This window comes from Mytilus galloprovincialis, chromosome 6 (assembly GCF_965363235.1).
Source record: "Mytilus galloprovincialis chromosome 6, xbMytGall1.hap1.1, whole genome shotgun sequence".
NCBI classification, from domain to species: Eukaryota; Metazoa; Mollusca; class Bivalvia; order Mytilida; family Mytilidae; genus Mytilus; species Mytilus galloprovincialis.
Genome location: NC_134843.1, coordinates 6,011,029 through 6,020,462, shown reverse-complemented (window position 1 = coordinate 6,020,462; position 9,434 = coordinate 6,011,029). Strand labels below are relative to the sequence as shown.

Sequence of the window (9,434 nt, the reverse complement as noted above, 5' to 3'; positions counted from 1 at the left end):
GACCCGACTTACGTGTTGTACAAACAAGATATTAGAGAGGTTGAGAAAACGTCCGTGTGCGTGAACGCGTACGTGTAAAACAGAAGTACACCGTACCCGTAAGTTTTTATTATGCCACGGTGTGTTTAGCAAAGTAGTACGTATATGTGTACGTGTAAAAGACGTAATGCAACATATTATCTCATTGGTTGAAAGCAAAGAATAGTTGCCAATAAATGTCTTTGTTATATGTTTGATAACTATGGCGGAAAACTTGAAAGTGTTAGCAGCTTTATAAGACTCCGATGAATTACTGATTTCGTCATTATGTAAAGAGGAAAAGGGCAATTTTCCAGGTATAGAAGTTGAAAAACTTACAAATGAACAGTGTCAAATCTTTTTTTAGATTTGATAAAGATGATATTGAAATTCTTCGTCGCGCCCTGCGTATACCAGAGAAAGTTGTATGTAGTAATCGCACCACGGCAAGGGGTATTGATGGACTTTGCATGGTATTACGACGACTTGCCTACCTGTGTCGCCTTGAAGATCTAGAATATATATTTGGCAAATCAAAAACAGAACTTTCTCTCATTATCAATGAAGTTCTCGATTACAAACATGACAATCATTGTCATCTCCTTTCAGACTTCAACATGAGTTGGCTCTCACAAGATTGTTTAAAACGTTTTGCAGGTGCGGTTTTCGATCGTGATGGGCCTTTAGATAGCTGCTGGGGTTTTATCGACGGTACTGTTAGACCAATATGCAGACCACAGGAAAACCAAAGACTTGTGTTTAATGGCCACAAAAGGTCAAATGCCTTGAATGTTACCCCTATTTGGATCATCTCAAACTTGTTTGGTCCCATAGAAGGACGTCGACATGACGCAGGAATGTTACGTGAAAGTGACATTTTAGCACAAATGAGGGTCCATATGACAACTCCACAGGGGCAAATATTTTGCATCTATGGTGACCCGGCATATCCGGTGACCGATGGATATATAATTGCACCATTCAGACGCGGAGTCATCTCCAGGAATCAAATGATTTTCAACAAAAGAATGTCAGCAGTACGCATTTGTGTGGAGTGGGCTTTTGGGAAAGTTTTGACATTATTTGCATTTCTAGACTACAAGAAAAATCTAAAGTTATATCTGCAACCCGTGGGAAAGTATAACATAGTAGCAGTTCTACTGACAAATTGCACTACCTGTCTTTATGGCAATGAAACCAGGATATTTTTCGATGTATCACCACCAATATTAGAGGAATACCTATTAGGCTGACAATTTTCCTAATGTTTCCAGATGGCAAATAATTATCGTTATTGCTTTTTAATCATTTTGACGTTTAATTGAAGAGCTGATAAAAATTAAATGTTAAGTTTGTCTTAAATTTGTTAAATAGTTTTAAAAAAAAACAAATAATTATCATATACTTGTTGTTGCCTTTTGTGTTCTTTGTATGTTCCTAAAGATGACATATAGTTTACTTTTGCGGCAACTCTTAAAATTAAGATGTTTCAGCCATATTTAATTGTACCTTGTCTGATCATGACTTTTGTGCTGACCAAGTTTTGTTACTGAAAACACGTTTAGGCTAATGACACATTACTGATAATACCCCTAGGCTAGTGCCAAATTAATGACAACACCCCTAGACTAGTGACATGTTACTGACAACAGCCCATGGCTAGTGAACAACACACCTAGGTTAGTGACACGTTGTGTGAGAAATGCGGAGGGGGTATTACTTTAGCAAGAAGCAGAACCTCATTACCCTTACAGAACAACAAATATCATTCCTGTTTTTTATGCTCCTTTATTTCCATTTGTTTTTAGTTTAATATGTATTGAATATAAAAAAAAATGTACGATTGCCAATGAGACAACTCTCCACAAGAGACCAAAATGACGCAGAAAAAGATTAACAACTATAGGTCATTGTTCGGCCTACAACAATGAGCAAAGCCCCTATCGCATAGTCAGCTGTAAAAGGCCTCGAAATGACACTGTAAAACAATTCCAAAGACAAAACTAATGAGTCCTTGTGTGTCTTGTTGAAAGGTTTTTTTCTTTTTGAGAATTGGTTGACCTTGTTTTAATATCATTTCGGTTGTCTACTTTTCTTTTGACATACTCGCATAGTTCGATGTATTCATAGTAATACACATATTACAATTCGGAAAGAATGTAGATAGGTATCTCTTGGTTTATCATCTTATAAGTAAGCAACATGTAATACCACTATCCAAACTAGAACTGTGATTAAAATATTTCAGGAAACCTCCGGTCCAACCCTTTTCTCAAATTAAAATTGCTAGAGTGATTTCTTCTTTATGCATACCAGTCATGGCCACACAGTAAACCACATTAAGACACTTTTAACATATATCATTGCACTATCTTACCAGTAAATTTGATTATCTCCCTTTTAACATTTACAACAGTGGGTAAAACAACAAATATTATAAGATACAGTTTTTCATAATAAGTTGTGTTAATATATTTAATATGTTTGATGATTTGAAATATGGCTTCTCTATTAATGTCTGTCACCTAAACATTTTTTCAGCAGCTCAAACATAAGTGTTTTTTCTTGTTTGTCATTTTCCAATTTCAGAATCCTTTCTTGTTTCTCTAGTTTGAACGTTTCTTCCTCCAATTGAAGTTGCTGTTTTCTAACTTTAAGTTCTTGCCTTCTATATATCAACTCGGAATCATTTTTTTCTTTTAGATATCCAACTATATTTCCGGAACTGTTTCTCTTTGATGGGGTGGCATCGTTAGAATCATCATCACCTGAAATATAGATATAATTTGTTAAAACATGTGTTAGGTTTTGGGCTTTCAAATAGTTGGTCCACGAGTATCATTGGAGACAGAAGTTTGGAACAAACCAGCTACAGCCTGAGCCTATACTCTCAGTGGTGATTGTTCCTTAACGTTCGAGACTAATTGGCCGTCTTAAACTATATGTTTACTTTCTGACTGTGTCATCCCTGTATATCACATGCTATATATATAATAAGGAAGATGTGGTATGATTTCAAATGAGACATTTCTCCACAAGTGACCAAAATGACATTAAAATTAACAACTATAGGTCACCATAGGGCCTTCAACAGAGAGCAACGACTATCACAAATAGCCAGCTTTAAAATGCCCTGAAATGAAATATGCTGTTACCCACCTACGCGCTATGCCATTTGTCCTTGAATTGACGAAATACATAGTTACTTACCACCCCTCCCCTTCCTCAATAGATAAAAGCAACCTGTAAAAGATATTGTAACTATTATTTAAACACTACACAAATAGGTCATGTTATAAGATAAGAAGTATGTACCTTTCTTAGGAGTTAAGTTTTCCATTGCTCTTTTTCTAATTTCTTTTCCCCGATTTTCTTCTGTTTCCTTTTTCTCTTTCTGTTTTTCTTTCTGTTTTTCCTAATCCTCCACCAATGAAAGAATTTCATCCAGTAAAGTTTCTTTCTCTCCATACTCTTCATCAATCCCTGAACTGGAATAACAATATAAAGTTGTTATAAAATTAACAAGAACACTGACGTCACATGCAAATTTTGTAAAAAAGAAATGGTTTTTTTTTCCGATTCATGTTTTCCAACCAGATTTATAAGTATTTCAAAATTTAGATATAATATAAACATTGCTATGATTTTTTATATTTAACATTTAATTTTTTTTATTTCACAGTTCATGAAGACTTGATAATACCATAATTAGTATAAACTAAAATATTAGAATCTGACAATTGCAAAATCTATTTGCAACATTTCAAATTGTAACAACTTATTTGTAAAAAAAACTACACACAAATGGAAGTATGGCTGCATATGATATACATTTTAAAACAGACTTGTTTGCACTAAAAATTGCTTTAGTCATTTCTGAGGAATAAGGAGAGGAACGCAGCAGTTAGGCGGAAGGGATCTCGGGGTGAACGGATAAGAAAAAAGGCTTAAACACTTTCTACCTTGACAAATGCTTAAATAAATCATAAAATGGTTATCAACTTAAAAGCATAAATACCTCTTCAAAGAGTCAGCATTATTTTTTTTATGCTGATCTATCAGCAAATGTGTTCTCTCCCGGACGCGTCTTGCATCCACCTGCAGATTAGATTTGGTATCTGCTACGGCTGATGCTATATCGTTCCAGGCAGACTTGTTCTGAAATGGATTTTTAGCCAGGACCTCTCTCAGTAGTACCAGGTCATCTTTTGTCTGGAATCTGACTTGTTTTTTCTACTGCCACTAGTGAAAGATGTCATATTTGCAGTTTCTAAAAAGGGACAAACACATTTCAAGAGTTACAAAAATAGTTGATCAACCCCCCTTTTCACTGAAATAAAAAATATTTAAAGCACCAAAAGCGGGGCTTCACCTTAATAGTTAAGATCTGCAAGACACAATTTGACAGCATCATTAGTTCACGCACCTGCTCACGCCCCCCCCCCCCCCCCCCCCCACACACACACTTTTTTTAACAAACTTAAAATCAGTGAATTTACTTCTTGAAATGATTCTAAACTGCAGAACTTATCGTCGCCGAACATGTTCACTATAGGGTAACTATAAAATAATTTTAGAAGTTATTATAATGTAATTTTTGGATAATTGAAAAACCTTCAATATGCCGCCATTTTCCGTCAAATACGTCCCACATTCACGTTCTATCCTGATGCCATAGAAACGTTTTAATGACTCAAAATACTTTTAATACTTCAAGTACATTCTATTGTTCCTGTACATATTCAATTTTATTCACGAATATATGTGTTTTACGAAAAATAATCCACAAGTTCTTACCTTCGTGTAGCCGCCGCTTTACAAGTTGTCCCTGACTTGTACGTTTCACCGCCAGGCAAAATCGATGACGTAATACGCAGGAAATTGGGTGGTTTCCCTAGCCACACGTACACGCACACGTACAAGTTCCGATGCTAAAACTCTCTATTACTTGGATCTCACTTAACGTATTGAGCTCAGATGTTAAATATGACCCCAGTATATCACCCCCAGTTTTGGAGAGTTTACTGTTGCTCAATCTTTAGTTTTTCATGTTGTGTTTTGTGTAAAATTTTTGGTCTATTGGTCTTCTTGCTATAGTTTTGGCGTTGAAAAATTACTTCCGACGTTTGACTTTTAGTTTACCTTAGATATATTTCGCTTATCTCATTTGCTAAACACTTATCCGACCTCCATGATAAATATGTTGTTGTCCCCGCAGACAAAGCCCCAAATAATCGTTTTTGTCTGTAAATGTCACTACATTAATTGCTTGATAAACGAATTAGGTATAGACAATTCACTTGGAAACTCAACATATACCCTCACGACACTTACCAAAGAGGAAATCCTGGATAATCATAGGTCTGTTCTTTGTTCCTTTGGTATTTCAACCAAAGACGAAGAACTGGATCTTCCATCACTGTATTGAATACATAAACTACATAAGTGTCCTTACAAACAACGGTATATTGCTGGGTCTTCCAAGTGCTCCACGAAACCTCTTTCTAAATTATTAACATTTATTTTATCAGCAATCAAAGACGGGCTTCAAAGTTATTGTGAAACTGCCTATTCTAGAGGTGGCGTGAATCAGATGTGGATACTTAAAAATTCCAAAGATCTTTTAGAGTACATACAATCTAACTCTCTTTCATCTTGTAACAGTATTAAAACATTTGACTTTTCTACTCTTTACACAAGTATTCCACATTCCAAACTAAAAGACAATTTGAAAGAGTTGGTATCACTTTGCTTCATAAAAAAGAATGGCCAACGTAGATACAAGTATCTTGTCTTAGGGAGGGATAAATCATACTTTGTAAAGAATCACTCTGATTCAAACAAAAAATTCTCTGAAACCGATATTATCAAGATGCTTGATTTCTTGATTGACAACATATATGTAACGTCTAAATTATTATATTTGATTATTGTTGCCACATATGGAGCAGGAAATGCTTACCCTTCCGGAGCACATGAGATCACCCCTAGTTTTTGGTTGGGGTTCGTGTTGTTTATTCTTTAGTTTTCTATCTTGTGTCATGTGTACAATTGTTTGTCTGTTGTCCTTTCCATTTTTAACCATGGCGTTGTCAGTTTATTTTCGATTTATGAGTTTGACTGTCCCTCTGGTATCTTTCGTCCTTATTTTAAAGATTCTCTATCCAAATTCTACTGCGTTTTTTTTTGGTCTGTATCGGATCTTTTTCTACTGGTTATATAACAATAGGTTCACTATAGGCTAGTTTTAATTCATTATATATTATCGCAGCTTTCAAGTGAATCACAAAGTCCTTTTTTACTTAGTTACCATTCTTACAGTTCAATTGATTTAGTTAGTATCAACATCTGATTTATACCCCCTCTGTAATAAGTAGGTGTATAGTAACTCTTAAAAAATATTGGGGATGTTCATAATTATGAGGTTTCGTGGAGTATTTTGTAAAGCAATAAAACGTTGTTCTAAATCTAGCTGAAGAACAATTCCAACTAATGAATATTTTCCTTGACTTAAAACAATATATACAGCAGTACACCTACAATATATGTAGTGTAAAGATGTCGCAGAGAATTTGGGAAAGCATGATATTGTGCGTTCACAGATATAAGCAAGAAAAGGGATCATAAGTTTTGGTAAATGGAGATATATATATATAGTCACATATTGAAGAATCGTGTACGTTCAAATTTTGGAGCAACAATATGACTTGTTCAAAAGCACAAAAACCTGAAAATACAAAACACAAAAAAACTTCTAAGTAGATTCAATTCAATTCAATATTTTATTTACGTCTCACCTTATGTATAAAATTACACAATACATTTATAAAAGATACATTTTGTATACATAAGCCAATCTGTACAGATTTATGAGAGACGATAATCACTTAAAAGAATATGTATATGTACATAATAAATATTAAACCTGAATGGTAAAATTATACAACAAAAGTATTTAATTATTATTTACAATATAAAACTTCTCGGCGTCGTTTAAGAATAAAATTACAGGTTTTGGTACATAATCTTATAATATCTTGATTCGAAAATAAAAATACCATTTTCTGACAATCTGTAAAACTATTAAAATGTTCATCAATTTTAAGAGACTCAGTAAAAAGAACTTGTCTAAGATCATTATAATAATGTTATCGGTTTACTAATAATACAGGTTTAATAAAAGTTAAAATTCCGCATTTATTTTCGAGTCCCCCCTTTTTTCCTTGCATTCTGAACTTTGACCGTGTCTGTCACGTGAAGTTACCGTATTGTGACATCACTTCTAAATTTTCTAACGTTTGAACGGGAAGTATGTTCAAAATTGTTTTTGAAAAATCCAGTTCCATCCTCAACACAGATGAAACCTCAGAAAAGAAATAGGCAACCGCCTAATAGTTTACGATCTGGTGCTGAGAAAAATGCTACTTCTAAGCGTAAAAGACCAAATGTTAGTAAAAGTCATGTGCATTCTGATCCAAAAAGACCCATGGCTCCTCGTGGGAATCAAAACATGATTACGGCGGGTAGTCATTCAACGCAAGTTATGGTAAACGCAAGCGGAGACGAGATTATTGCCTCTAACCAAATCCAAAGTGACCGTTCGGAGTTGGACCCTGTGACAGAAGCCATTCCTGGACCGTCATCTTCGAGAGTTCCGATGTCGGGTACAGATTCTCAACGACCTGAATTGTACAATGTCACAACAACAATCAACAGAAGAGAAGCCGATAATGATTCTAGTATAGTTTCCAAAGTCGAGATGGTCCTAGCGATTCAGGATAGTCATGGTATGTATACGCATACAGGGGACCAAAATTCACCCACTTTTATCATAGTAGGAGGCCCCAGTCGCTAATTACAGGCTTGCACTCGGCCAGTAATGAAATTTCCCTAGTTAATCACATTCCGGAAAGCATCCCTAGCATATTTGATCCGATTGGGGCTCATATTCCATTAAAGATTAAGGAGAAAATTTGGCGAGGTGAGTTTATTCATTTAGGTTAATTGCTAAAATCTGCTGCAGTTTTGCGCTAAACACATCAAACGAATGGACAATAAAAGAGGGGCGAAAGATACCAAAGGGACAGTCAAACTCATAAATCTAAAACAAACTGACAACGCCATGACTTAAAATGAAAAAGACAAACAGAAAAACAATAGTACACATGACACAACATAGAAAACTAAAGGATAAACAACACGACCCCCCCCCCAAAAAAAAGTAGGGGTGATCTCAGGTGCTCCGGAAGGGTAAGCAGATCCTGCTCCACATGTGGCACCCGTCGTGTTGCTTATGAAATAACAAATCCGGTAAATAGTCTAATTCGGTAGGTCACATTTATGAAAGGGAAGGGGATTGCACTTACGACGTTAGGAACATGTCCGATATCATTTGTGAAACGGTAATTCCATAACGGTCAACCAACTCGTGATGGCGTCCGTAAAATGTACGAAGAGATTATTTCAACTTCACCATTTGGAACTCTTGATTTAATAACTTCCTTGTGAGCAACAACCCTCTATCCAGAAAATTATGATAGGAAATGCAAGCACGGGAATATCGTATCAATTGGGAGATATATACACCGTATGCAGGTGCTGCTGGAATGTTGCTACTTAGAAATCGAAAGTGCATAATTGGAAAGCTGAAATCATCTCTTTTGTCGTAAAGTTTTGTTTCCAATCGACCCTCATTGTCAATGTCTACAAGTAAGTCAAGATATGAGGCCGACTTAACTGTATCTGTTGTATCCTTTATCTCTAGTTCAATGAGATAGATGCGTTCGACATAGTCACCAATTTTTTGAATTATTTAGTGAAATAACATCATTTTTATAGCGGAAAGTAGAGTTAAAGGATATTGCTAATTTCTTATCTTTCTTCCTAAGAAGTTCTTATATGAAGACAGCCTCATAATAATGAAGAAACAAGTTGGCAAAAAGTGCTGCACAATTCGTTCCTATTGGAATGCTGATAGTCTGTAGAAAATATGTCCTCCGACCATTTTTATTTGACCATGTTTGAACAAGGAAGGGTAGTCTTATTTTTTGTTTTACTCCAAGCAGCATCACAAGCAAGCACGACAGTTACAATGCAAAAACATATTTTCAATTTTATTGAGAGAGAAACCTTAATTAAAAAAATAGCTAAGCTGGCGTGCTACGGGGTATTAGCGCCAACTATTGATGATGTTTAATAATTGTATATTATATGGTTTAATCGGAATATGACCATTAAGTATAACTGATATCGCTATTATTTCAGTACAGGACTAAATAAATCTTTCGAGTTTTACTTTTCTTAATATATGTAGTCATTATTTTTTTTGATCAAACCCGTATCTTTATGTGTTATCTTAGAATGTGTGGTCAATTTGTATCTTAGATAAGAAAGAAAGATCTTTGAAGTAGTAGAAG

At 35.0% G+C, this 9,434-nt stretch overlaps 1 long non-coding RNA gene across 1 annotated transcript; it reads right to left on the bottom strand.

The window, feature by feature from the left end:
• Positions 1-2,681: 2,681 nt before the first annotated feature.
• LOC143078799 (uncharacterized) lies at positions 2,682-4,962 on the bottom strand. Its single transcript, XR_012979273.1, has 4 exons — positions 4,816-4,962; positions 4,037-4,288; positions 3,334-3,506; positions 2,682-2,786 (listed from the first exon to the last, which is right to left on the bottom strand). It is a non-coding gene; the product is annotated as an uncharacterized LOC143078799 (long non-coding RNA).
• Between the last annotated feature and the right edge of the window lie 4,472 nt (positions 4,963-9,434).